Raw genomic sequence first — 22,811 nt, 5'->3', positions numbered from 1 at the left:
ACTTCATAACTCCTTCATTAGAAAATAAAGATGAATGTTTTATTTTTCTATATTAGGATGCCTCGGAGTTGGGACACACCAACATCCCATAGGTCAACCCCCTGAATGACTTGAAAGGTTGTATATTAAGTGATGTCAACACACATAGCAGGACGGTGAACTAAGAAAGGCTTGGTCTGCTCTTTTATTTTGCAATGCTAAATACAAAAATTAGGAAAATCACAGTAGTGACAACATAGATTATATAGCTTCAGAAAAAGGAGTAGAAGCTGAAACTATTCTTTTATTCTTTTCCAGGTTTTTCCTATTCCCATGCCAAACAAAACAAACTTCAGTTATGCTTAAAACAAAATAGATGAGGTTGCCCCTCGGGTATTTGAGCACAGTATAAGAATAACCCTTAACAGAAACCTATGTATTTTAAAAAGAGGTGGAAAACCACTTTAAAACAACAGAAAAATAATCATTTTGCAATGCAGAGTCATACGAACATTTATGAAGCAAATTTAGCTTTTTCTGAAAAATGTTCTTTTTATGGCTTATCACAGGATTGAGCCTGCTTCTTTTCATGGCATGGGTCATCACATTTTCTTTCTAATATGCTAATCCATTTTCATTTTAAATGTTTTTAATCTGAGCATATTACTGTATCAGACATACAGAGCTGTGAGAATAAGGAGAAAACAGATTTTGTCTTTAAGATAAATACATGCTAAAAAGGAACACCGATCATATGGAATCATAGAGCAAAGACAACGTGGGTCCACCGGAGTAAAGGAGAATGCAATTAGCCCATATAACTCTCCTCCTTCTTTTACAGCCTGGTGTTGAAGTAGAGACAGAGAGAGGCATGTGTCGGGAGAGGCAGTGTCATAGGTAGTAGGAAGTGGAGCGGCCCTCTGATTTAAGTACAAACATTTCTGATAAAAATTCCAGGACTTCTTTATCAGTCTCTCCAATCGTGGAGAACTAAAAGCCTCTAGGTGGTAGATACGCAGCAACATTTCATGGGACAGAATATGTTGGCAACCATGCAAAGGCGTATTTGGAAATAAGAACATCTTTCTACTTAATGGATCAGAGTTATGGAAATATACAATTATGAAAAAAGAAGGACATGTCAGTATACTCTGCTGACCAAAAGTAGCTAATATTGCTTTTGAACAGAATTTGCATAGTTAATTGACTATGTGTTTGCTGGTTTGTCCTGGGTTTTAAAGTATTTTGCTAAAATTAATTACACCACTATTTCTATAAATTCAACACCAGTAACAAGAGACATATATTTTGATGAAAACTAAAGTTGAGATGCTTTTTAAACGTGGAGTGAAAAACAAGGGGCATTGCACATGCGCATTTAAAGGAGGACAGTGAATCATGCCTCATCAGTCCCACTACTAGGTATAAATGCAAAGACTTAACATATGATCCCACAAATCTTTGTGCATGAATGTTCACAGCAACATTATTTCTAATAGTCAAAAAGCGGAAACAACTTAAATGTCCATCAACTGATAAATGGATAAACAAAACGTAGTATATACAATCAGACAATGGAATATTATTTGAAAATAAAAAGAAATGAATTACAGATACATATCACAACATAAATGGCCCCTAAAAACCCTGTGAAAGCAGCCAGACCAAAAAGCCATATGATTGCATTTGTATGAAATGCCCAGAATAGGTATGTCCTCAGAGACTAAAAGAAGATTATCATTGCCACAGGCTGGGGATAGCGGGCAATGGGGAGTGGCTGTTAATGGTTATGGGGTTAATGGTTAATGGGAATAGGCTTTCTTTCAGAGATGATAAAAATGTTCTAAAACTAGATAATGGACATAGTTGTACAACTCTGTGAATATACTTAAAAACACTGGTTGTACAATTGAAAAGGGTGATTTTTATGGTATATAGTAAGCTATACCTCAATATAAATTGCTCAAAAATTGAAATCTGAAATATGTGAAAACCATCCTGAGAAGAAAGAACTGTAAAATGGAAACAAACCACCTTAGGAGTCTCTATAGGCTCAGTATAAATGTAGAATGGCCTTGGGTCTAAGATTAATTCATAAGCTAAGGTTTAGTTGCAGCGCGTAAAGGCCAAGCTTGGTGCAGTTTACAGAACTGGTCACAAGCCAGGTGACCTGATTCCAGAAGTTAGCACCCTTTAGAAACTGCACTGCATCAGTCTGAGCAATCAGGCAGTAAGCGCAGCTGCCATTTGGGTTCAGGAAATTTCCTCAACAACTTGTGGAAATCACAAAGGTGAGGGGGAGGGGCTGCCTGCCTCAGAAGATTTTCAGCGTGCACATGTCTGGTCTCTTGGGGAAAAGACGGCTAACAAACTGGTATTTTTGTATATCCTGCATTCAAGTGGAGGTGTCACCTCTTTCAATAACTATTTCTCAGAAATTCAGGTAAGTAGATGTCATGAACTCAGATATCCAGTGACCAGTTATATTTTTCCAATATTTCTATTGTGTTTTTTTTTCCCTTCTTTTTGTGCCTTTCACTTTCTCTCTACTGATAAACACACTCAGAAGTCTTTGAATCCCTGAAGGATATACAGGCAGCAGGGGCAGAGGGTGAGTCATGTGAATGGCATCACGCGTGGAGATATTTTCCTCATCAGGCTGAACTGAAGAAAGACACTAAGAACCTACTTAATATCAGAGTCTTGGAAAATAAAGTGAAGAGACCCAGATCAAATCCCACCATCATGCCTTAGTTTGCAGAGCACTGGGGAAATCACTTTTCTCTCTGGATGACAGGAATAAACCTGGTGTACAAACTTTTTGAGGGTAAGTTTGCATATCTATCAAAAACTTTAAATATGTTGATTCATTTTATTGCCAAGTGACCTCCTTTCTATAAATTTATCCAAAAGCAATAATATCAGATATCCTCAAACATTTATGAAGATGTTTACTGGAATGTTTTTGTAATACTGAAGAATTGTAGTCAATCCAAAAGTCTAACAGTCAGGATTTCAAATGAAAATGGATGTATAAAGAAAAACCAAGTGGTATGAAGAGTACTTTCGAAGACTAATGAATAATTAAAATTTCATAATGGGAAATTCATAGAATAAGGTTAAGGTTATACATACACAAACAAACCTCTATATCCATCTCAATTTCTAAAATGTATACAGTTTGAAATTAAATACACAGTATGTTAAGGAAGGTTATTTCTCAGGGATTATGGGTTATTTTTATTAACCTCTTTGTACTTCACTTTTCAAATTTTTACAGTGAAGATGTCACAGTTTTTTATTTAAAAAAATGAATTTTGAAAAAAAGAAGCATTCAAATTTATTTTACCCAAATTTAATACATTTAATAAAATTGACATTTTCATGTTTAATTTACAATTTCAAAAAATACATTATCATATTTACCCTTACTAATACAACTATGACTGTTTTTTTGGAGTGAGATCACAATATTGCACATAAAAATAATACTCTTGTGTTCTCATGACTATTTTGCCCCCCTACCATTAATCTCATTCTAGAACATTTTTAGACAACTACTGAAAATAAAAAGTGAAGGTATTACCCTTGTATCTAGGATTTGTTACAGTTAAAATAGATCCAAAATTATTCTAAACCTTTTTTTTATTATCTATCTATAATCTTACATATGCCTGTATCACTATCTATGTATCTGTGTGTTGTCAATACATCTTATCTATCATCATCATCTATATTTCCCTCATACATATTTCCAGTCAAAGCAATGTCAGCTTCTAGTTGATGACAATGGTCTTATCCCTTGTGTTTCTCACCAGTGGCTTCCAAGTTCCCAACGCGATGAAAACAAGATGTGCATCAAGGAATCCTTTCCTGAGGCTAAAGACCAGAGGAGACACTGAAAGAGGATTAACAGATCTGGAGAGAGGAAGCAAATGGGATTCCCCTACTGCAGTGATCAGAGTATAAGTCACAGCCTGGAACACTCATCTGAGAAGGTCAGCACAGAGAAGGAAATATTTCTTCCCAACAGAGAAGGCATTGACACATGGGTTCAGGTAGGTCATAAAAAAGGTTGGCTAACACAGGATTATCTATTCAACAAGGTTGTAGGTCATTTTCCCACTTATTCCTCTATATTCAATTATGAAGCAGTGGGATTTATCCCCAGGCAAAAACGAAAAAATGAGTCTCTTAATTAACTGAGACTTCTAAGGTGTCCGCTTCCATTTTGGCTAGATGCAGGGTGGAGTTAAGGGAAAGGTGAACTCTTCTTACAGGCTCCTTGCCCATATATTCTCAATGTAGCCAGCTTATCAACACCAGACCAGACACACAGACAGAGCTGGGAGTCATTCCCTGCTCTCAAGGGAGGATTTGCTTGGGAAACAGACCTACATAAAAGCAGAAGCAACCCTGATCAACAGCAATATAGTCTTTCATTTAAAAATATCAACAGACAATTAAGAATAAATTGGTAATCAAAGGCTACCAAAAATAAAACTGAAGGATTAAGATGAACAGACCAAACTCCTAGCTCTAGACAAAAGAAAAAATATTAGAAAACATAGGGAAATATTAGGAGATTAAAATTAGCATTACTAGAGAAATTTGAATAGAGAATCTATTACAGAAACGAATAGGGTACCTAAAATAAAACATCCAGAAAAACAAAAATTATTGGTATTTAGGGGCACAGGCATCAAAATAAAAATTTCAACAGAATGTTTGCTGAAAAGAAGTAGAACCTAGAATTGTAGTTACCTTTCAAGGGTACTTTACCAGAAAGGGACTGAAGTGAGCATTCTTAGGTGTGGAAATATTCTATATCTTGATCTGTGTGATGGTCACACATATATGTGTAAAAATTCATGCACTTCTATACTTCAGATATGCATCAAAAACTTCTCCTAAAAAGTGTACCCAAAGAGCAAAAGAAAACTCAAAATGAAATTCAGGAGATACAGAATAATCCAGGGGGTCCCTGGCTTGCTGAATGCCTGATTTTTAATAGTATCAAATTTAATTGAATCTGACACCATTTCTTCCATAACTAGGTTTAGATATTGGCATTACATTATACTAATAATACCAAGAATCCATAATATGGAATTAATAAGTCTTATTCCCTACTATTTTCTTAAGTATTACTGTTTGAAAAACTTGTCTCACATATGTTAGTGGTAAGAAGGCAGCTAGGTGTCATTTGTCTCTATTGCTGCCCAGTACTACTGTGTATGTCAGGGAAGTATATGCCATTGTGGTTTTCAGCCAGGCAGTAGGAAAGAATCTGTGTAACTAAAAAAAAAAAAAGCTGCCAGGGTTACCCAAGTAATGCTGAAATAAAATTTGGGGTGGGTGTGGGAGGCCTAATCTGTCCACATTTTAAAAGCATTAAATATTGATGTGAATCTCCTTTTGAGAACTATTTCTAAGCAACAAATGTGCTAAATCAATAACATCAGATGAATGTGCATAAATTAATGCCCAGGTTTGCTTATTCAATAAGGAAAGCAAATTCAATTAAAAGCATACAAAATCTTTCGAATTTCATTTTATTTGAAGAGTAGGAATGCAAAACACCAAAGTTTCAAGTCTCCTTTTTAAGATCGAAAGGAGAAACATAAACTCCTTTCCATGAGAATAACACAGAGTCTGAAACTATGAATCTGCATCATGCTCAGAGAAAGAAGAGCTGGAATGAGGGGAAAGAAGGTGGGAATGAAAAAAGGAAAGGAAGGAAAATGAAAAACAAATAGAAAAGTAGAACATAACAGGACAGAAAGGAGTGAGAGCTGAACAAAAATATCTCTGGTCTCTTTGCACACTCCAGCTATAAAGTCCAAGACATTGAAAAAGCAAAGCAGGTTCTTCACCACATTTTGGTTTTCAATTTTCAACATTTTAAGCATCATTATGTCAGTCATATTGTTTCATCCCTATTAGGCCTGGAAATCCCATTTTTGTATCTTTTTTTCCCTCCACTTTCATTTGAATTATGCAGTGCTCCTCCTTGGAGTAGCCCCCATGCTCATCCTTCAAACAGAGCAACATTCATACAACCTTAGGGAGTCTGTTGCTAAGCAACAAGCAAGGAAAAGGAAGTTCTATCGCTGTTGTAAAATAACCAAGAGTTACATTTATTCTCTCCAAGTATTTGTTTTAAAAAGCTGTTCTCTTATGATGACTATAGTTAAAAATACTGTGCTGTGTATTTCAAAGTTGCTGAGAGAGAACATTTTTAAAGTTCTCATCACAAGAAAAGTTTTATACCTATGTGTGGTGACAGATACTAACTAGACTTATTGTGGTGATTATTTTGCAATACATGCAAATATTAAATCATTATGTCATACACCTGGAACTAATATAATGTTATATGTCAATTAGAGTGCAATTAAAAAGCTGATCTTACAATTTTCAGGAATAAATGGCAATATTGCAAAAAAGAAGACAAATATATTAAAAGAAACATGTTTATTTTATCAGCTTGAAAATTAAAGCTACATATTACTTTATGAAATGTTATTTAGGAATGTATATACTTCTTTAAAAAATAATTTTTCATTTTACATGTTTCTACATTTTTTTAAACTTGAGTTTCTGCAAGACACTGAGAATAGGGCTCAATTTCCGAAAATATAAAATGGACAAAATCCTTCATGAAAGAGTTAATATACATGATGAAGTGTGCTTGTATTCAATACAGAAAAGTCCAAACTGGTTTCAGTAGCCCACAGATCGGTAATCATATTGACCTTCCCCATCAAAATCCTTGTTCCACGTTTTACAGCTCTTGACCCTGAGCAGATTAGATGACTTAACTTCTCTGAACCTTAGTTTCCTAGTTTGAAAAATGGGGTTAATTAACTCTGTCTCAAAAAGTGGTTAGGATTGGGACAGTTAACTGTGTATACAATACTGAGTAACTATGTCAAAATAGTGCTGTTAAAATAATTTGTCTCATTTTTCCATTTGAATCTTGGTCAATTTTATCATACATCTGGAATTAAGATCTTAGTTACATTAAACATGAGGATGTTTCAATTCATAGGAACTTACTAGCTTGTTAAACAGATTTCACATGCACATATATTCTAAACAGAGATTTGATGTACAGTAACAATTTAACCGCAAATTCTGGATCCAGAAATCCTGGAGTTTGAAGCTTGGGTGCACCACTCACTAGCGATGTGATCTTGGACATCCAAATTATGAAACTCTTCTGAGACTAAAAACCCTGAAGCATTTAGAACGGAACCAGTTACTTTGTAAAACATCATGTTAGACACCGTAAGTATTCCTAGGATGAATATTGGTTGCTCAGAGGTTTAGATTGCTAGAGTTTCCTCTATTTAAGTAAATTCCCATTATTTTGCCTTTGTTGCCTTGAACTTTATATGAAGACTTGGAAAATATTTTTTAATAAGACAAAATTACATAGCTCAAGAACTGTCATTACTATTTTTTAATTGAATTGGTGTCTCTGAACAGGCTCATAAGGAAAGGAATTCTGCCACTTGACTCACCTTCTGAGAAGCAGTTAAGTATCACTGATGGAGTCTCTGAACAGAGCACAAAAATGTTTCCACCCTTAAAGCAAAGAAATGTCACACAGAGTCTCTAGAGAGTCTTATAGGCACTCTGGGTTCCTGATTTTTCTCTACACGTAACTACTACTCCAAAAACTATTTTTGAAGTCAAATATCAGAAGCGGCCATCAGGAAGCTGCTTTGGGGATTCCTTTAATCCTCGGATACAGCCCTTCACACAGGGACCATCCCTGAGAGGGAGATGGGGGTGTTTAGAGTCCAAATTGGGAATCTCCTAGGAATCAGTGAACACCCAAATCAATTCTTACCTAAATGACTGAAAGGAAGAATCTGGGCTGTGTCCACTATTTTCAGCTGGCAAAGGTCTCAGTGGCTTCTAATATATTCTTGGCCCCACGGCATGTACATAATACTACAGTTCCCAATTGATTTATTAATGTCAGAGTGTCAACTCTATTGTGATTCAGGTAGGATATGTGTGTTTTATGCCCATATAATTTTGTAGTATGAATTGTGCTTGTGTAATGATTATCGTCATTATATTTTGTCTTAGATATGAACTCTCTATTTAAAAAATCAAATCATTCTCTTTAAAATATTTCTCAAAGAATTCCTTTATCACTAACTTTCATTTGACAATGCCCAACATTTCTTGTAGAAAGCGAGTAATAGGTGAATTTCTGTTTCTTTAATTGTGATTAGCAGGATTAAGATATGAAATTTATTTCAAGCAGAATAATCACATGTTCATAACTTTAAAATAATCTCAGACTTTTATATCCCCTCACTGAATCTCTTACCTGTAATTAAAATTCTATTTATGTAAAATTAAAATTGGTCATATAAAACTTTTGAAGATCTGCCAAAATCTGAATCAAATGAGGTGGGATCAAAATTACTTAAGACAGTAGACAAATGTAAAATAAGAAAAACAGAGTGTTTTATTGATGCTCTGTCATCAAATGAAATAATTGCTTTGAGAATGTCACTTTTCTGGAAACAGATGTGATATTTTCCCACTGAAGTTTTGGCTGGAGTACCATTTTTAAAGCATGATAGAAGCTACATGTGAACATTAAAAAAAAAGTTTTAAAATAAACAATAGTTAGTATCAATAATGATAATTAACTTCCTATGTTTCCTTGATATAAATAAGAATGACACGTATATAGCCTTCCTCCCCTAACTCATAACTTCAATCTAACCATGAGAAAAACATCAGAAAAATCTCAATTCAGGACATTCTACAAAAGAGCAGGCCAGTACTCTTCAAACTGTCAAGGTCATCAAAAACAAAGTCTGAGAAACTGCCACAGCCTAGAGATGCCTAAGGAGACAGGATGGTTAAATGTAATGTGCTCTCCTGGAAGGGATCTTGGGTGAGAAAAAAAAGCACAGGGGTGGGGGTGGGAGCATGGAATTAAGGAAATCTGAAAAAAAACATTAGTTATGATAATAATGCATTCATAATTGTGACACATACACCATACTAATGTAGATTGTTAGTAATCGGGGAAATGTGTATGGAATACATAGGAACTCTTTGTCTGTACTGCTGGCATAATTTTTCTGTATATCTAAAACTATGCCAAGATAAACAATTTATTAAATCAAAGAAATCACAGACACAGGATTATTGCACTAACACCATGTAAAGTTAACAATGTCTCAGTAAATTTGACGGATCAAGTAAATACACTGCCATTATCTGTAATGTGCCTAAGTGATGATGGATTACAAATCTGAAGACTTCTAATTAAATTGGATTATAATTAATACATAAAAATAATATTTTATAGATAACGAGCATCACTTTGATCAATAAGAGATCCATTAGAAATGCTGATCAATTTTTTCAAGTTAGGCTTGAGAGGATAATTTTCTATGAATGTGCTCTCTTGGGTAAGGATTGAGCTTAAAATTTACAAACAGAACTAGATTGGCGTCACAATGTCTGAGTCCTAATTATACTTGAGAGTCACTATGACTAAGTAGGCCAAAAAACACATCTGTATGGGATTCTGTTTGTGTTTTCTTTTAGAATAATGGTAATTTAACTCACTAGTAAATATTTTTTGAGTTGTTAAATTAAGGCTTTACTATATGTCTGTTTTAATGATGCTGTTAAGATATAAAAGGCTCTCTTTTGTTGTTACTTCAGGAACTGTGAGGTAACACTGAGATGAACGAAATCTATTTGACTCAGAAATTGCATTTCACTGACATCTGAACACCTGATAGCATCATCAAACAAAGCAACAGACAAGTCCACTACGACATTTTAACATCTTCTCCTACGTTCTGTGACTTTTCTATTCATAAAATCTAATATTCCACGATAAAAGAGAAAAAGATCATCAGGAGAGATGGGAGAGTCAATATTTACTTCCAGTATGAGTTGTTATGACATAAACCCTCGTCCATGAGACCTGAAAAACTTCCAGATGAGTACACGGAAGTTCTGTTTACATCTTGATACTGAAGGCCCTTCCTACGCGCTGCCTCAGTACAGGACAGGGATATCAAATCATATAAAACCTCTATGTTAATAACAAGAAAGATAAAGATGAAACATTCAAAGACAAGAGGAGGTGCACCTTGGTTAGCCAGAAGCTCTCCTATTTAGATATGAAGGGACAGCTGCGAGAGGACTGAATCTGAAGAACACAGGGAAAAAATAATTAAACCAGGGTTGAGCCCAGTCCTATCTGTTCCCTGAATTGTGGTTAAAAGGCCTCTCAAAAGCTTTTCATTGTACTGAACACCTGATAACATCACTGAAGATCAACAGATGACAGACACACACTGTCTGTAAGGAGCACACAAACTGAGTCCCGTCCTGGGCATTTATGTTGAAAACCAAAATTCTTTGTCAAGAATAAATGCTACATCACCTCAGATCCCAAGACAACATATATAAACTGGAACTGTTGTAGGCAAGCTTAAATATATGCCCATCTCACTTTTGAGAGGTCCTGGTAGAAGTTACCAGATAGGAGCTAAGATCCTGGCACTGCCTTCTAATTCTTCTCCTTTCTATGGGAGCCTATGAGACTAACTCTCCATCGTTACTCTTTACCGAGGTATGCCGCAGGCGTCATGTGCTTTCCTGTGAGACAGACTTTATGGCGCACTGAAATAAACATAAGCAGAACTTAAATCTTAAGTTGTCAAGATTTAATTATGCCGACACTGTTACTGTTTGCATACAGTACCTTGCTTAATGGCATCCTACTGAGCTTAGAGTCCGGACCTCAGGGAACTAAAGATTCCCAACTTTAGGCTGAAGGCTGGTAGCACCAAGGGTTATATCCAAATACTGCTTGGCATTGTACTTGATGTGTAATCAAAGGTCTGTGAAACCCCTTGGCTAGTCTTTTTAATTTGCTGTCCTGAAATTTCTGTCATATTTTGATCCAAATAAAACACTATTTTTAGCTCTAATTTTGGCAGACCCTCCAACACTTCCTGAGTTCATCATTTTTTGAAAATTATACAGATTTTCAAATTGCCAATTGTTCTACCTCTGATGTTTTCCTTTATCCCTTGCCCAGTCTAGGTTCATTAAGACCAATGGTTATAATCCATTACATTTAGAGATTTAGATGATGGCTATATTATTTGTTTTGTTACCTAAAATTTAAAAATTGACCAAAACTTTTACTCTTAAGTAGGTATAAGGAGACTGGAATTAAGTCTCTATGAATCTATATACAATCCTCTACTTCCTCAATACAAGACCTCAATGTGCTTCAACCATATAGTACAACATTCAAATATAGTACAACCATATTATTCAATTAATTATCCATCATCACTATGGATTTAGCCAGTTCATTTCACTAGAAAGCCAGTTGGAACCAGGGTGACCCTCCTTGACCCCCCAGGTGTGGAAAACTCAACAGTCATTCCTCATGGCTCTTCAGTACTAAGGAGTACTCGCTGATAAGGTGGGTTGTGTACATTTATCTGTGTCCCCATTTAACTATAGTCCATAAATACATTGCTTCACGTAACTCATTATTAGAATTTGATGTTTCTAAGATTGTGAAATCCCAGACAGCAGTGTATCCTTAGCCTATAATTATGCTTGGTACCAAGTAATCCTGCCATTTGATTTTGTAGTCTTTGTGAACCCTGACAGTCCAAAATACTACAGGGAGTAAAAATATCCTTCCAGAATGAGGGAGTTCTGTGTGTAATTCCCACTGAGAGCTGCATGATTTGTCAGTTCGGAGGAATTCACTGGTGTGTATATTTAAGATACCTATATTTTTCTGTAAGTATTTTGTACTGCATGAAAAGTTACAAAAAAAGGTGAATGTGAAATTTGAAAAACCTTTTTCAGAAAACAGAAACTGAGAATTCATCACTGCACTAAAATATACACTAAAGGAAGTTTTTAGCCAGAAGGAAAAGATCCTAAGAGCAGAAGAATGGAAATGCAAAAAGAAGTGAAGAATATCACAATGGGTATGTCTGTGTATAGATAAGGGAAAAATGACTATGAAAAGTGAACACTGACTACACAAAGCAATAATGATTATAGCTTATGGATTTTAAGACTATAAAAGTAGAACAAACTAAATGAATTCCAGTTTGCATATTTTCTTAAGTCTATCATTGTACATACAAACTTGATTTCTTTTACTATTTTTTTTGACTTTCAATTATTTCAGTCTACAATATTTGTGTGGTTCTATTAATAACTAAGGTAATTGTCCTCATATATTTTTAAAGTATATAGATTTTTTTCTCTGTTGTATAGAAAACACTGTCCATGAAGACCCTTAGTGTGTACTGTTGTATAAACATTACTATTTTTCAAAGTAGCCTTAGTTTGAAAGACACTTCAAGAACTGAAAAGGAAAGAATGAATTTTAAATGACTAGCCCTCAGTTAAATTATTTGCAATCTTTATTTTTTATATTAAAATTTATTTTTAAAATATAAAATTTATATTTAAATCATATGAGCCTGCTAACAGAATCAACAGAATATGCTTTGGGGACTTTTCTTTATCAAGCCACATAAGACTAAGGCAAGAAGATCCACATATAATCAATAAAACAAACTACAAAAAGGTAATCCTGATTTTAAGATCACCCTCCTTCCACAGGTTATACAAAGAAAGATTTTTACATGTGTGAAATCATGTAATGCTAACATTCCTTTACTATGTTCATCTCATTTTTATTTACTCTTCAACAAATATTTTTTAAATGATTCCTAGGTGCCCGACACAATGCCAGGTGCTGGCAACACAAATACAAACTAGGCAGCCTTGGTTTTTGTCCTCTGGGACCTACAGTCTATGGGGAATATGGGCAGGTAAACAATTGCAAGCCACCTATCATATAAAAATAATGAGAATATCCAGGAAAGATACCTGACCTGGACTTCGGAAGGAAGGTTTCAGAGAGAGAAGAGGAGTAGAAGTTAGCTGGTCTGTACTATGACTTGTATCCCCAAGAAGTCCTCTCTCTCCCTTGACACTTTACATTCTTGTGCTCACTGTGACCCAGAAACTGTTTCTGTCATTTTTTTATGTTTATCCCCAGTCTTATCATATTTACTGCTCTCAACTTTTCTAAACAATAAAAAAAATCAACTTTGGCTTTTTACTTCCATGGAATTTGAAATGTATAAATTCTTTAGATTTATAAAGAAAAAATTGTTTAGATTCTATTCTTAAATTTTATCTAACCACAGGCTATTCTAATCCAAGATTTTGAAAGTTTGTAAAGATTATATCATAATTTAGCTATATTGTGGATAATATCAACCGAAGTTTCTGAACGCTGTAGGTTTATCTTTTTTTAACCTCAGGTTTGAAGAGTTAAACTCCTCAGATCCTGGCCCATCGATGTCACTGGCCATGTACAGCCTCTCTTTATTATTAGTTTTTCTGTCATCAGCCCAATATCTCCTTCTCTGCCATTTCGGCCCCTTCCCACATCTGCTCTTAGGCAACCATCCTCGTGTGTTTACTATGCATCTTTGTTATTACGTTTTGTTAAAACCTGAATATTATCTTGGATTCATAACCTTATATTCACATAAATTCCGTATCATACACCTCATTGTCTCCTTTTTTAGACTAAGCCTTATGGTTTTAAGATCCATCCATGTTACTGTAAGTACATTTAATCTGTACTTCCAACTGCGGCACAGTACTACAACGTGTATTATCTATTTTAATTTCACATTCACCCATTTGCTCTCTAGGCGCCATCTAGGCCCCTCCACCCCTTCTGCAACCGGAGACAGATCCAGGTTTTAAGGGCCTATAGTTTATACTGTTTTTAAAGGAGGACATAGTGAGAATAAAAAGCAAATTAAAAACAAAAATTAGATACACAAGGAATTATTTATTAAAAGGGATTTCAGAAAGTTAAATGGATTTCCTTTTTTAAAAAACTAACTAATACCAAGAACACAACTTCAAAATTTAATTAACTCCCTAGCACACCTTTTTAATACTTTTCTCCATTTTTTGGCTCTGTTCTCTTTGATCCTCTTTTCACAGAGCAACAATTTTGTAATAGAGGAAATACAGGTAATTTAGTTTTTCTTTTAGCCTAACTAATTGGATTGTGTGTTTGTGTTTATTACTAAGAGCTAAGCAAATTTCTTTAGGCTTCACAACTTGTTATTCATAACAGCATGAAAATGTTTAGTATTGTCAATTTTGGGAGCACCTCCATTAAGTTCCTTTCTTATATAAGCTGTAAGATATCAGAGCATTTAGAATATTCTTGTTCAGTGGTTAATTTTAAATATTCTGAATTGACCATATCATGAACCACTCTGTTATCAGTGTCCTCAGTATAATGATGTATGATGAGTTTTTGCTATTTTGTGCATTTGGGTAATTTCAGGGGAAACCAGGAAAAATTTTCATCTTTTTTCCCAACATATTTATATGATTAACACTTCATCTTTAACTGGATTATCAAGCAATCAAAGTACCTATTTAAGAATTCCTTAAGAAATGAACCTCTTCCTTTTAGTGAAACACCATTTCTTACTTTCATTTCTGATATGACAGAACAGTTTGTTATATTTCATTGCTCAGTGTTAGTTTGATTCATTGATTTCCTCACTCTTTATACTTTCTGTTCCATATTCCACTAATTCTGTATCTGAATTTTCTCTCAGTACTTAAATACAAAAAATTAAAGATGACAAAGTGCCTTTCAGTATATATATATATATATATTATATATATATATGCACACACACATACATATATTCAATAATCTATAGTTTGTAATGTGCAGTTTTTAACCTAAATATTCTTATATATTTTCCAAATTGCAGTTATTGAGCTTTGACATATTTATGGATAAGTACCTTGCCTCTCACTTGCATCTGGGTTTCTCAACAAAATCTTTAAAACTGTATTTTAGAATTTCATTGTACCTATTTTGTGCACTTGGAAAGCTTTCTATAGGCAGAGTACATACAAGAGAATTCCAAGTTGGGATCTGTGTTTACAATATGCTATCTATGAGATGCAGCAATGGAAAAAAAAAACATGTCACTGTTGAAAAATACCAAAGTAGTCACAATTTCAAGTACTATGAAGGCAGCTTTTCTTCCCTGGCAAGATTACAGAGCTGAACATGACACCTGTTCTACATACTTAGCGTTTTTATAAGCGTGCAGATGGTAACTATACAGGGAAGTGACTACGAATCACATACATGAGCACCACTGAACTCAAATGAAATGCATCCCCAAGTCAACAACTCTTTGCTGCAAACTCGATATGCCTGTGGCTACTCCAACAGTACTTGACAGAAGGGAAACTACGGTAAGTTATAATATCTTTTAAACTTAAATCATGCCAAAATACATGACTGTGTGAACACATCGCTAAGGCTCCTCCTAGCTTAAAGTTCATTACTTCCTGAATAAACTCACCTCTGTCCCCACGATAAATAACATTGTCATGAACAAGTCTATTTATGGAGCCATGTAAGAATTACTCGGCAATCTATTCCTAGGAGCAAGACTGCTGGTCCCAGGGTACCTTATACTTAGTCGGACTAAGTAGTTTCATGTTCCTCTCCAGCATGGCAGTACTTTCATATCCTTCCACATGAAGGTTCTCTCTCTCTGCATCGCCACCAACACATGACACTCCTTAGTTTTCTAACTTTTAGCAGACTAAGAGGTGAAAAATATACCACTCTTTTGTTTGAGTCTATAGCTTTGAGTCTCTAATGATGTTGAGCATTGCTTCCTATGCCTATTATCTTTCTGGGTTTCTTCAGTTAATTCTTTGTTCTTATCCTTCTTCCAATTTTTCTATCTTGGTTGTTGTATTTTATTGGTTGATTGGCAGGTGTTGTCTCTTTATACTAGATTTTAATACAGTTTAATACACTAGATTTAATACAAATATCTCCTACTCTATCATTTGTCAGTATTTTCTCTTCTTCATTCAGTAATTATCATTCACTTGCCTTATTTTAATGATCTGAAAGTGTTAATACAGCCTTCTGCACCTCTCCTCCCACAAAGACGCTCTGTGGTATGTCTTGGTGCATATTGAGACGAAGTTCTCTAGTTGTTTTCTCTTAAGGTTAATTTACATGTGATCATTTATTTCCCCATCTTATCAATTTCTCCCAAATACCAACTGAAACTTACAGAATAATATATGAAGAATTTATACATTTATAGTATTGTCTTCCTATATGAAACCATAGAAAGAGTCTCTAAGGAGATATAATCTTCTATGTCTCTTACTAGATTAAAATTTTTTTCTACACAAAGATTTATGTATTCCTGGTTAAATTAGTTCTACATACTGTATAGTTTTTGTTGCCGATGTAAATGCTGACCCACTCTTAAAAATATATATATACATCCTAGATGGTTTTTTCTACTGACTTGACTTTCTATCCAGGGATCTTTAACTTTCATTTCTGTTTATCTATTATGTTTACTGAAGAAATTACAGTATCTTCTGGAAACAATGACAAATTAGTTTCTCACCTTTTCTTTCTTTTTATTTCTTGGTACACCAATAGAGGGTGTGAGTAACCATGTTGTGCCAGATGCTGGCAAAATCTGGTAATTCAATAAAAGAACCAAAATGCCACGCCCTCAATTTTAACTACTTTTTTAATGAAATCTACTTTTTTGTTCATTAGCTTTTAGACCCATCTCTTCCTAATATTCTCCTTTGTAGTTCACTTATCAAATCATAGATAGGCATAATTGGGTCTAAATCACTTGGAAATTCTCTGACCCATAAAATTACAATTTCACAAGTGAGAAAAGCACCACAAATGATCTACCAGCTTGGTGGAGAGGAGCTATCCGTTGCCACTAGATGGCACTTATATGCAAATGCAAGATGACACTTTTTACACAACTTGAGGTAAAACTCCTTCCTTTGCTTCATGCATATAAGGCATATCAATTCTAACCACTCAATCGCTCTGAATGTATATACCTAACCAAACTTACATAATCAGATATTTATTTACTTCATTTTTAATCCAAAAGCAAATTAGGTGTGTGTGTGTGTATGTGTGTATATATATATGTATATGTGTATATGTGTGTATATATATATATAATATGCATATTATATATGTAATGTAATGACCCTTTCTACACACACACACACACATACACACACACACACACACAATATATTATTTTTCTTCTCTGTCCAACATCCAGTATTCCTTCTTATCTGGGGTGAATGGGAGTTTTCCTCTGTGAGCAGAGGTGATGGGACTGGAGCCTTGCCTCTTCCGGTGGAAATGCAAGGTGAATTATCCCTCCTCTCCCCTCCTGGTGGTGTGGCAAGGCCACTCCCAGGCTTGTCCAAACAGACTCACTTTCCCGTGACCCTGACCTGGAAGGAGTGAAGCCGAGATGAAGGAAGGTCTGGCTGGAATTCCTTTGTTCCAGCTGTGGCGGAATTGTCCAGCAATCCTGGCCAGACGAGTCTGCCAAACACTGCCATCCTCTCTCTGATCTGTTCACTTGCCCATCAAGCTCATCCACCTTTCCAAAGCTTCCAAGGACCTCTGAGGACCCAGCACCTTCCGATAATCCTCCCTTTGGCTTGACATGGCCATTTATCTCTCTTGCTTTCAACCAAAAATCGTGTTTAATGTGGGGAAATTACTTTTGACTCACTGTGTGGAAATGAGAAGAAGCTAATTTTAGACAAGGTACTTTTGATAAGTGATGCCCTATTTTGTTTGGGGGCATGGCATTTTTAAGGTCTGGACAATTAAAATTTTGTATTAGGAACAGTTGTTTTTTGTTTTTATTTGCAAATCAACCTTTATAAAGAATGGGAAAGTTAGTTAAAATTCTAGAGAACTTCTTTTCACAATTTTTGACCATGACCATTAACTCTTTTACACCGTGGCTGAGTGTGCACATTCACTTATATCTGAAACAAAGTTTCACAAACAACATTTATTCTTAATATAAATAATACTCACTGATGGTCTAGTCTAGTCTACCCTCAGCACATTTGTGTGTGTGTGTGTGTGTGTGTGTGTGTTAAATATACACCCTACAACTCACTAATCTCATTTAAAAATACTACTACAAAGTGCTTAGAGTAAATCTAAGTCAGGCCTCTTGATTTGCAAATAAGGAAATTGAAGTGTCATCTAGAAGGTTATTTTTTCCATGATGACAGAGTTTTGTATAGCAGAGCTAGGACTAGGGCTAAGGTTTATTTATCCTCAGTCCAATATAGGAAAAAAGATAACACTAGGCAAGGAATGTCTATGTTTTAAAAGTTCAAAATGCATAAGCATATGGCTTAAAGTGTGTAGCTGTCACAAAGGTTTTGGGTCACTGAAGTTTTTAACTGATGACTCATTTGGCCTTTTTTAGAAGGCTTCAGTTTAGAAATTCAATCAGTGAGTAGTTTATCTGGTAAACAGCCCTTGTAATTAAATAAAACAGCCCCAGAAACTTAATTGAAGAATGTCACCCATCAGTAATACCTAGAAACTACACTTTGTTGGTGTGTTTATGCCACATTTCTCGCACACTGTTCTTTGAAAATCAAATTTAAAATGACAGGCAGGTTGCTGTCAACTTCCTTAAAGGATTGAATGAGTAATTACAAAGTCTCATTTTTAATGTGTCACAGAAAAGGCTCATTTCTTGGGTACTAATCTATAACTGACTGCAACATAATTTGGGACTTTTTAAATCTCTAATTTATAACTTATTGCAGTAACAATTAATAAATAAACAAAAACAGGTGAAGAGAAAGAAAAATTAAAGAAATACCTTGGGAAAGAAATGCATTTTCTTAGTATTTTGTTGATATATAAAAAATTCTATAGGTCCTTCTATTTTTATAGGCCCCTGCTCCTAAGTGTAATGAATTTATGAAGGTAGAAGAAAAGCTTTCTACACTATTACATTTGATACCAAGTCTCTATGTCTAAATAAAAATGAAAAAAACATTAACAACAAAATTGTGTTCCTTGCATTAACATATCTGCTCAAAAAGTATTTGTCAATTGCAAACTCACCATTGCAAAGTTGACGTTACTATAAAAATCATCTTAACAACAGGTATCAGCTCTTTTTAAAATAACCCTTATATAATAATATCATAAAAAAATAAAATTAATGAGAATAGTGCCAAATATAAATACATAAAACATTTCTTATATTTCCCTTTTAAAGTCTACTGTCTAAAGGGCAGAATATTATAGTTGAAAAATTGTTCAGATCTGCTGCACATCACAAAAGCATGTTGGTTTTACCACTGTTGTGTGAAAAGCAACTGATTTATCCTCTCAGATACTCAGGATCTACACATGTCATTTCGCTGCTGAGGAACTTACCTGGATAGTCCATTGGGAAGAGGGCGGAAGATAAGGTATGTCAAGAAACTAGCTGGTTTTAATCTACAACATTACAGCTTTAAAAATGAAAAAAAGAAATAAATGGGGAACCTGTCTCCTTAATAAAAATGAATGGAAACAAAATCCCCAAATAATGTCAACTGGTAAGAACGTATTTTTAGAAATTTTATAATTTATATTGATAGCACTTGACATGAGGTTTCTGGTAAACTGTGCCATTTTAACATTGGTGTATATTATTCATAAGCAAAATACATGTGCATTTTTATGAAATACAGTTGACCCTTAACAACATGGATTTGCAATGGGTGGGTCCACTTCTGTGCAGATTCTCGATGGTGGGGCGGTGGGTGCTCCTAAGTCCAAACACCCCTGCCGCTGTCCAAGGGTCACCTGTATGACTTCCACATCAAGTCCACTACTGCTCAATGAGTTTTGTTTTCCCTCTTTCAGGGGGTACTACTGATTCTTGGCTTTCTAATTTTTACTTTATCAATATTCTAATGTTTTGGTCTCAGTCTTCTAATGATATCCTGAAGTCTATTTCTTGATGCACAAATGTATGCTAACGATGTGGTATTGTGTATTTCCCCCATATTTTATTTTTCTATCTATACTGCTCTGTATTTTTTCACAGACATTAATATGCCAATGTGTTTTCTAAAGACCTAATTTCTTTTGGAAACCTTCCTAGTCAATAGTATTATCTGAGTAGAAAACATTGAAACTACATTTCACGTTCATGAATAACACAGACTTCTACCTGTACAGATATATGTTGAGTTAAAATGGTTTTATTATTTTCACTGTTCTTTCACATAAAGCAATGCTCTGAAATATAAGAAGAAAATATTCTTTTCTTTTCTTTTTTACAAATGGTTACATCAAGTTTTACAGAGTTTAGTATTTGCCAAGCCATTTTTAAGGAAATTGGAGCTATGACTAGAAGGCAAGTTTTGAGCTTTCATACCTTCCACTACTTGATCCTGCTTAAGATAGATCACTTTGATAGTAGATGATGGAAGAATTGGCAACAATAAAGCAAACATTTGCTCTTTATTAAAGGAGGGTGGCCAATACCAGCACAGCCAATTCCCTATTTAGCCAACATGCCTGAATACATACATGAATCTCTTTGTTTTGAGACTCTCATAGAGGCACTGGGGAGAGTTCCTGGGAATGAATATATGCCTGTGAACAACGTCTTAATTCACAGATGCTGTGGGAAAAATGAAAGATCCAATTACAAAGTCTGAAAGGTTTCCTATAATTAGTGGCTATTATATTTCTTTTGCTCATGACACAATACAGAGGAAAGAAAAAGTGAGAGAGGAATTGATGTTTCATTTCTTAATTATTTTCCTAATTGCTTTTTACTGACAGCTTACATTTCAAGGAAAGCCAAGCCATAATCATTTCATCAATAACATTAACCTAACATTTCATTCAAGAAATACAAGGCAAGTTTTGATCTTACCTTTAAGAATTCTAGGAGACTCTGGACTATCTTATATTTTCTTGCAAGCGTACTTGCAGAATGATGTGGTCAATAAGTGGGTAATGTCTCAGACTTATTTTTCTGTGTATGTGGTGTAAATATCTATCAAAATAATAATTAATTGAGTGATGACTGTGCATACTTTACAAAAATCTTTTCATGATGGTTCTCCCCTTGATACCTGGGAAATTATGATGTCTTACAAACTGAAAAAAGAAAAGCAAATAAACATATATGTATAGACTATATAACACTACTGATATTGCATTTACTCTAAAATAATTAGAATGATTGGGTTATTTCAAGTTTGCGCTGGAAACACAAATGATTTAAATCAGTGGTACGTCCAATCTATCCAATCAGAGCCATATAGAGATGTGGGTTTGCTGAATTTCTGATACAAGTCAAACCCAACCCACTTCCAACATGCCATCAATTCCTATAGTTACTTTCTTGCCTTTCCTTAAGACAGCAATAATTATAGGATCATGTTTTTAATCCTTACCATTAAGAAAATATCCCAGACTCACTTTACTAGAATAATAATAGTAATAAGTTGAGCATCTCTCAAACATGAATGTTCCATTGCTAAATTTTATAGGATCTACCTGTGCAACTGTAAAACATTATATACATTACAATCTATATGTAAAATTGAAAACTTAAAGTCAAGAATTAAAAGAGAAAACTCTCCCAGCATCCTTCTTAGGTGGGCATGTTCTACTTGGACACCAAGTTTATGCATTCCAAATCATGACCCACTCGGCAGGCCCAGCTCAGACCCCACATCCACCACCACAAGGTCCTTGGAAGCTCTGGCAGACATGTCCCCACCAATCCCTACCTTCAGACTACAAAAATACTTCTCAGCACACAGAATACACTTGCTTTTAAAACTAGCATTCTTTCAACTTCAAGATTAACTGTAACATCTTCTGTATAACATCTTTCTACGTATTGTAAAATTAACTACATAATTTAGTGCAGGTGGAAAAAGTCTTATTCATATGAAATAATTATAAGACTGATTTTTCTATATGTGGTGAAAAGAGAGCACATAAAATTCTTGTCATATCCTTTGCTAGTTTTACAGGAGAGAATTACATATTTGAGATGTAACCCATTTAGAATTCTAACTGATGTGTTATTTTGAAAAGAAAACATAAAAAAGAAGTCTTTACATGAAGAAACCCAAGCTTTTAGGAGACATTACACATTTCAATATTTTATATAACTGGGGATGTTTCTGTTTCAAGAAAAAGAACCAATTGATGCCAAATGCTTGCCAGGTACCTTTCCTGGGAAAGAAAAAATATTAAACAAAATCTTGCTTCTTTTTGTCAAGAATTACACATTTCAAAATCAGGCAAGAGGAAGCCTTTGGCTTGAAGGACAACGCCTAGTGTTAGGAATCAGAGTCAGACACACCTGAGTTTGAATTCCAGCTCTATCACTTTCTGGTTGTTTGTGATGAACAAGTATCTTTGCTTCTCTAAGCTTCAGTTTTCTCATCTACACAGTGGAGGTGATAATGTGCCTATCCTCATTATGTTATTTGTGTAGAATAATAAATCTACTTTGTATAGATACTTCCTAACAAGGTGCTGAAAGGGATGCTGAACGCAAGAACCACTCAATAAATACTAAATCTCAAAATGCTAAGAGTCAGTTCTGTGCTTGTATGAGATAACAGGTAAGGTCAAGGAGGATTTTCTGAGTGTATAATGTCTTTCCATGGAGAAATGCTAAGTGTTCCTACAGGGATCCCATCCATTGCATTAACTTCAGAAGCATAATATTCCAATCAACCAAACCAAACTGGCACCTATAAATACTTAATTAAAACATTATTAACCACATCATATTACTTAGAACAAATGAAGCTTCATTAAAACCATTATT

The 22,811-nt window shown here is 34.7% G+C and overlaps 1 protein-coding gene across 1 annotated transcript in view; it reads right to left on the bottom strand.

The window, feature by feature from the left end:
• Positions 1–22,811, bottom strand: part of SCN9A (sodium voltage-gated channel alpha subunit 9) — a 148,534-nt gene that overhangs the window by 98,735 nt on the left and 26,988 nt on the right. The window lies entirely within an intron of this gene.

This window comes from Manis pentadactyla, chromosome 8, assembly GCF_030020395.1.
Source record: "Manis pentadactyla isolate mManPen7 chromosome 8, mManPen7.hap1, whole genome shotgun sequence".
NCBI lineage: Eukaryota > Metazoa > Chordata > Mammalia > Pholidota > Manidae > Manis > Manis pentadactyla.
Note: the sequence above shows the minus strand (reverse complement) of the source record. Positions and strands in the feature narration are given on the sequence as shown.